We start from the raw sequence: 6,556 nt of genomic DNA, 5'->3' as shown, positions 1-6,556 counted from the left end.
TAAGGAATACAAAGCCTTACAGAGACTCCTATTTGTGCAGATGTTTTAATTTAATGTTAAGTGGCCATGAGTTTACCATTAGACTGGATGCTTGTTGTTTTTATTATGAGTTTCCTTCAAATTAGCTGTAACTTGTAGTGATCTCTTGTATAGCAGAATGAAACATTGTCCTTTTGTTCCTAACCATCTCCATGATTCTTGATAAACTTGAGTCCATTTTTGGGGCTATTATACCCATCTTTCTCATTGAAGGGTTTTCTTTTTCCTCTAATCATCTACTTTTTCAACAATGATTTTTTTTTTTTTCTAGTCTTTCCTGATAACCTGTCCAAATTACGCAAGCCAAAGTCTCAGCATCCTTGCTTCTAAATACTGTTGGCTGCTGTTTGGTGCCAACCAGTAGGAGCTAACTCATAGCAATCCTATGTACAGAATGAAATACAGCCCAGCCCTACCCCATTCTGCTATCTTTGGACTTATTATTGCACTCACTGTGTCAATCCATCTCATTAAAGTTCTCCCTATTTTTTGCAAACCCGCTACTTCACCAAGCATGATATCCTTATTCAGAGACTGGTCCCTCCTGATAATATGTCTAAAGCACATGAGATAAAGTCTTGTCATCCTCACTTCTAAGACCCATTCTGCATGTACTTCTTCCAGGACTGATTTATTAATTTCTGACAACCCATGGAATATTTAATACTCTTCATAATAATTCAAATGCACCAATTCTTCTTCAGTCTTCCATGTTCATTATCTAGCTTTTACATGTGTATGAGGTGATTGAAAATGCCATAGCTTGAATCAGGTACACTTTCATCTTCAACATGAAATCTTAGTACTTCATCATTTTAAAGAGATCTTTTAGTTTCAGATTTACCCAACGGAATATTAGAGGAGCCCTCTGTCAAATGTTAGATTGTGTAGAGTTTTTCTCTAGGTGACTCACATTATCTCTTCTATTTCCTTCTAAAAATATTGTTACTCATAAAGGAATGCCTCTTTTGTATTTTGTATGTTGTCATGACTTGGGAATAAACACTCATCAGTCAAGAACAACAACAACAACAAAAGGTCTTTAAGGATTCCATTGTTGTTCCATTGTCGGTGTATTCCTTCCATTTATTTTGCTACTCTCTGCATCATTCAATGTTTTCCTCATGTTGTTGTTGTTCAGTGCCATCCAGTCAGTTCTAACTCATAGTGAACTTGTATAGAGATTCCAAATAGCAGGTGGTGGATTTGAACCATGGACCTTGTGGTTAGCAGTCCAGTGCTTATGCTATAGTGTCACACCAGGAGTCCATTTTGTCCATGCCATTGAGTCAGTCCCAACTCATAGCGACTCTTCATGGGATTTCTGAGGTGTGGGCTTGAACCGCAAACCTATTGGTTCAAGTCAACTTTGTGGTCCAGTGTTTTCTGCTACAGTGCCATACTAGGACTCCATTTTGTCCATTGAATTAGTCAATATTTCAGGTCAAGTCTTGAATTAATTTCTTCAATTCTTTCAAGTTGAGAAATGCTAAATGTGTTCTTTCCTTTTGTTTTTCTAACTCCAGATCTTTGCACATTTCAAGACCAATAATCAATAACTTGTATTTCTGTCCTGGAATCCTGGTGTAGTGCTGGAGGATAAAGCACTGGGCCACAAGGTCATTTGAATCACAAGGTTGCTGGCTCAAGCTCCCCAGTCACTCCTCAGAAACCATATACAGGGGCACTATGAGTCAGAACCGACTCCACAGCACTTAACAACAACAACAATATTTCTGTTCTACCTCTGATTTGCACTTTATCTAATTCTTTATTGAAGTAGTATTGGTCTTGGTTCTTTTCCAGTCAGACCAACTTGATCCCCTATTGCAAGAAAATCACTGTGGATACTTCCACTGTGAATTACGTGGTAGTTTACATTGGAGGACATCAGCTTCACATTGATCCCGTTGCATATTGTTTCCTTGCCATGGTTACAATCCCTTCCATGCATCATTCATCAACCAAAGGGTATACCCCGCAAGCCTGTCCCCTGGTCGTCCGCATACAGCCCCTCTCCCTCTCTGGGTCCAAAGTCCCCAGCAGCTCCATCTCCCCATGTCATCATCTCTGCCTCCATCTCACATCAGTGCTTCTCTGGGTAGGGTTCCATTTTCTGCTCTTCTCCTTTGATGGTCCCAGGGACCTCTGCTGCTAGACTGCAAGGTTAATCACTCCCCTCACGTTGCGCCAAAATGTCTACCTTTACATTTCCAGCCCTTACAATCAGTCCTGATAACAATTATTTGCTATTGTATCGCAAGAGATCTATCCGCATCTCCTTTCATCAACCCCGACTAGGCAGAATGGATACTACTCAGTGGAGATTCTACCTTACTCCACACCCTCTATTTCTAGGTTCCCTCTTGAAAGCTTGTAAGCCAGTCACTTCTTGCCTCTGTAACCGCCCCCCCCCCCCCATTCTGGGTATCTAATGTCCAAGTTGCCCATCCATGTCCTCTCCCTGTGTGGAAGGGGTAGGAATGATCCTCACTATGAAGATTTGTTCTGTCTTTTGAGCTACTGCTTCCATAGGTATATGTCAATTTCATCAAATTGTATCAGATTATTCTTTTTGCCCTCTTCTTTCTTATTCTGGTTGAGCTCTGATCTTCCATCCATTGAAGCCAGGTCAAGTGGGTATTATCTGCAAGTGTGGGTATACTTATGAATGTGCCCTCTCTTCTTATCAGCTGAATGCTTCACTCTCCACTCTAGTCCTCTGTAGCTGTGTCGCTGACTCTGGGTCCAAGAGTCCCCTGGACTTGGCACACTGCTGGCCAACCAGGTCTCCATCTGGGTTCACAGGAGTCTATTGAACGTTGTAGGGTTTATCAGCTACTGTTCTTGCATGTATGTTATATCTTCCAAGAATTTATTGGAATATGTAGATAGATAACATCCACTTCTTGTTTTTAAAATTATGCTATTTAAATAGAATGTTATATTTAGTCTAATGAACACAGCTTAGTTATTAAGTCGAATTATAATTTAGGTGGAACCTCCTTCTGGAAGCCAACCTCCTGTAGGCCCTCATACAGACAGAGTTGGATGTTGGAAAGGAGCCCCGATATTTAACTTTTCAATCTGCCAAAAATAGTGAAAGAACTGAGTTGCCAACTTAGGTCTTATACTTCCTATTGAAGACAAGCTCTTGTTTTCAACTAATCTTCAGCAGAGACCTTAAGACTAGTGTAAAATCAAGCTTTTCATAGCTTCCTCTACTCTCCATTTCCACAGGCTATTTTCAATTCTTTTTACAAAATAAGCTCTTCCATAAATCAAAAGAAAGGCATTCTGGAATTATAATGTGTAATGTTGTGATAGTTACAATTTAAAGGAAAAACATTTTCAATTACACACTTTATATATCTATTTTATTGACTTAGTATCTATCACTACTTTGTTAAGTGTATTCCTGGTGTGATGCTATAAGATCTGTATGTAAGCTCTGGACTGTGAACCACACGGTCTGCAGTTCAAACCTACCAATGCTCCTCAAAAACCTTGTACAGGGTTACTATGAGTTGCAACGGACATGGCAGCACTTAACAATAACTTTGTTAATTTAGGGTTTATCATATACATCTTTATTTATCATAGTCTACCTCCAAGCAAATTATACCATTTCACTTTTAATAACAATCATTCATCTGTCAGTATGTCATACTGTGGTGTCTTGAGTGTTGCTATGATGCTGGAAGCTATGCCACCTACAATCTAAATATCAGTAAGGTCATTCATGATTGACAGGTTTCAGTTGAGCTTCCAGACTAACACAAGCCAGGAAGAAGGAGAGGTGGACAACTTCAGATGTTTAGCCACTGAAAACCTTATGAATAGCAGTGGAACACTATCAGATGGCAACACAATATTGAATATTGAAACACTGTGAATAGCACCAGAATATTGTAAAACATACTGTCAGTAGATGAGTACCTCAAGTTGGAAGGTACACAAAAAATGACTGGGAAGAGCTACCTCCTCAAAGGAGAGTTGACTGTGATGACAATAATGGAATAAAGCTTTTGAGACATCATTTGCTGATGGGGTACAACTAAAATAAAGAGAAACAGATGTAAACATCCATTAATTTTCAGAATTTGGAATGAATGAAGTCTGAATCTAGGAAAATTGAAAGTTGTAAAAAAAAAAAAAAAAAGAAATGGAACACATTGGCATTAGTGAGCGGAAATGAATTGATATCAGCCATTTTGAACCTGACAATGATATGGCTTACTATGCCAGGAATGACATATTGAAAAGGAATGGTATCATATTCATCATCCAAAAGACCATTTCAATATCTATCTTAAAGAGTACTGCTATCTGTGATATGATAAAATCCATGCAACCACAAGGAAGAACCTAGTCCTGGTATGGCACTGAACAATCAGCACTGGACTGCTAACCACATGCCACTGGTTCAAACCTACCAGCCACTCCTTGAAAATACTATACAGGCTTGCTATGAATGAAAACTAACTTGATGGCACTCAACAACCGGGAACTTCGGTTAATACTACCATTATTCAAAATATGAACCAACCACTAAAGCTAGTAATTATCAAATTGAAAAATTCTACCAAATTCTTCAGTATGAAATTTATCAAATATGCAATCAAGATGCATTGATATCTACTGGTGATTGGAATGAAAAAGGTTTGGAACAAAACAGGGGGAAACAGTAATTGGAAAATTTGACCTTGTCATAGAAATGATACTGGAGATCACAAGATAGAATGTTGCAAGAACAATAATTCCTTCATTGCAAATACCTTTTTAAAACAATATAAAAGATGGTTGCACACATGCATCTCACCAGGTGGAATACACATATCAAATTGATTACATCTGTGGGAAGAAACAGTGGAAAAGTTCCATAGAATAAGCAAGAACAAGGTCAGGGAAAGACTGTGGAAGAGCTCATTAATTGCTCATATGCAAGTGCAGGTTGAAGGTGAAGAAAATTAAAACAAGTCCACAAGAGCCAAATTATGACCTAGAACATATTCCACCTGAATTAAGACACCATGTCAAAATAGATTTGATGTGTTAGACATTAGTGACTGAAGGTCAGAAGAGTTGTGGAATGACATCAAGAATATCCTAGGGGGGGAATTGCACAAACAAAATAAATGATTGGGACATACTAAAAATTAGAAACTTATGTGTATCAAAAGACTTCACCAAAAGAGTAAAAAGGGATCCCACAGAATGGGAAAATATCTTTTGCAATGACATATCAGACAAGGGACTTATTTCTAAAATATACAGGAAACTACAACACCACTACAAGAAAAAGACAAATACCCAATTAAAAGATGAGCACAGGACATGAACACACACTTCACCAAGGAAGATATTCAGGCAGTCAACAAACATATGAAGAAATATTCACAATCATTAGCCATTAGAGAGAAGCAAATAAAAACAACAATGAGATATAATCTCACACCAGTAATAACAGCAAAGTTGAAAAAAGCAGATGACAATAAATGCTGGCTTGGATGTGGAGAGACTGGGACTCTCCTACATTGATGGTGGGATTGCAAAAGCTTCCAACCACTATAGAAACCAGTATGGCACTTCCTCAGAAAGTTGGAAATAGAAATCTCTTCTTATCTAGCATTCCCCTACTTGGTATATATCCACAAGAAATACAAGCTATAACACGAGTAGATATATGTACACCAATGTTCATAGCAGCACTATTTACAATAGCAAACATATGAAGACAGAGTACGTGCCCATCAATGGAAGAATGCATAAACAAACTTTGGTACAGCCACACAATGGAATATTATGCTACCTTAAGAATAACAAGGAAGCTGTAAGCCACCACCTAACATGGATGAACATTGAGAACATTATGCTGAGTGAAATTAGTCAGTCACTGAAAGAGAAATATTGCATAAGACCATTATTATAAAAGTTTAGGAAAAGATACCCATACTAAAAGGAAGAAAAATGAAAAAAAGGAAAAAAATATTTGTTGGTTATGGGGGAGTGGGAGTTGGGGGTGGAAGGAGGGGATGGTAGAGTACAAGGTAAGGGATAGACACATAACGTTCAGGTGTTGGGGTGAGCAATTCACAAGAAGGGGGAGGAGGACATAAGAACAAGGTAGATAGGAGAACACTTAGGCAGGCTTGCATGGTCTAATTGGGACAGAGGTAAATAGTGATGAATACTCAACCTTGGAGCAAAAGGGCTCTGTGATACAGGGAGTGAGGCATAGTTTGAATGGGTAAAAGAGGTGAAATAATGTTAAGATGTTTGACTGTCTTATGAATAGTTGTTCCCCTTGCCTATTATTGTAAAATAAGCACTTGAGTGGGATAGAAACATGATTACAGAAAACTGGTAAGCCCACCTTCAGCCTATAACTGATTAGAATACCTAAAAGAGGTGCTAGAACTTGCCAAGTGAAAGAGGCTTTTTGCAGAGCCTTTGTAGGGTATAAGGCCTTGAGTGAAATCCTAATCCCCATCCAGAACCTTCTGACATGAGAAAT

The sequence above is a fragment of the Chrysochloris asiatica genome, unplaced genomic scaffold (genome assembly GCF_000296735.1).
Source record: "Chrysochloris asiatica unplaced genomic scaffold, ChrAsi1.0 scaffold00460, whole genome shotgun sequence".
In the NCBI taxonomy this organism is placed as follows: Eukaryota; Metazoa; Chordata; class Mammalia; order Afrosoricida; family Chrysochloridae; genus Chrysochloris; species Chrysochloris asiatica.
The sequence above is the reverse complement of the archived record's forward strand: the minus strand, read 5'-3'. Positions refer to the sequence as shown.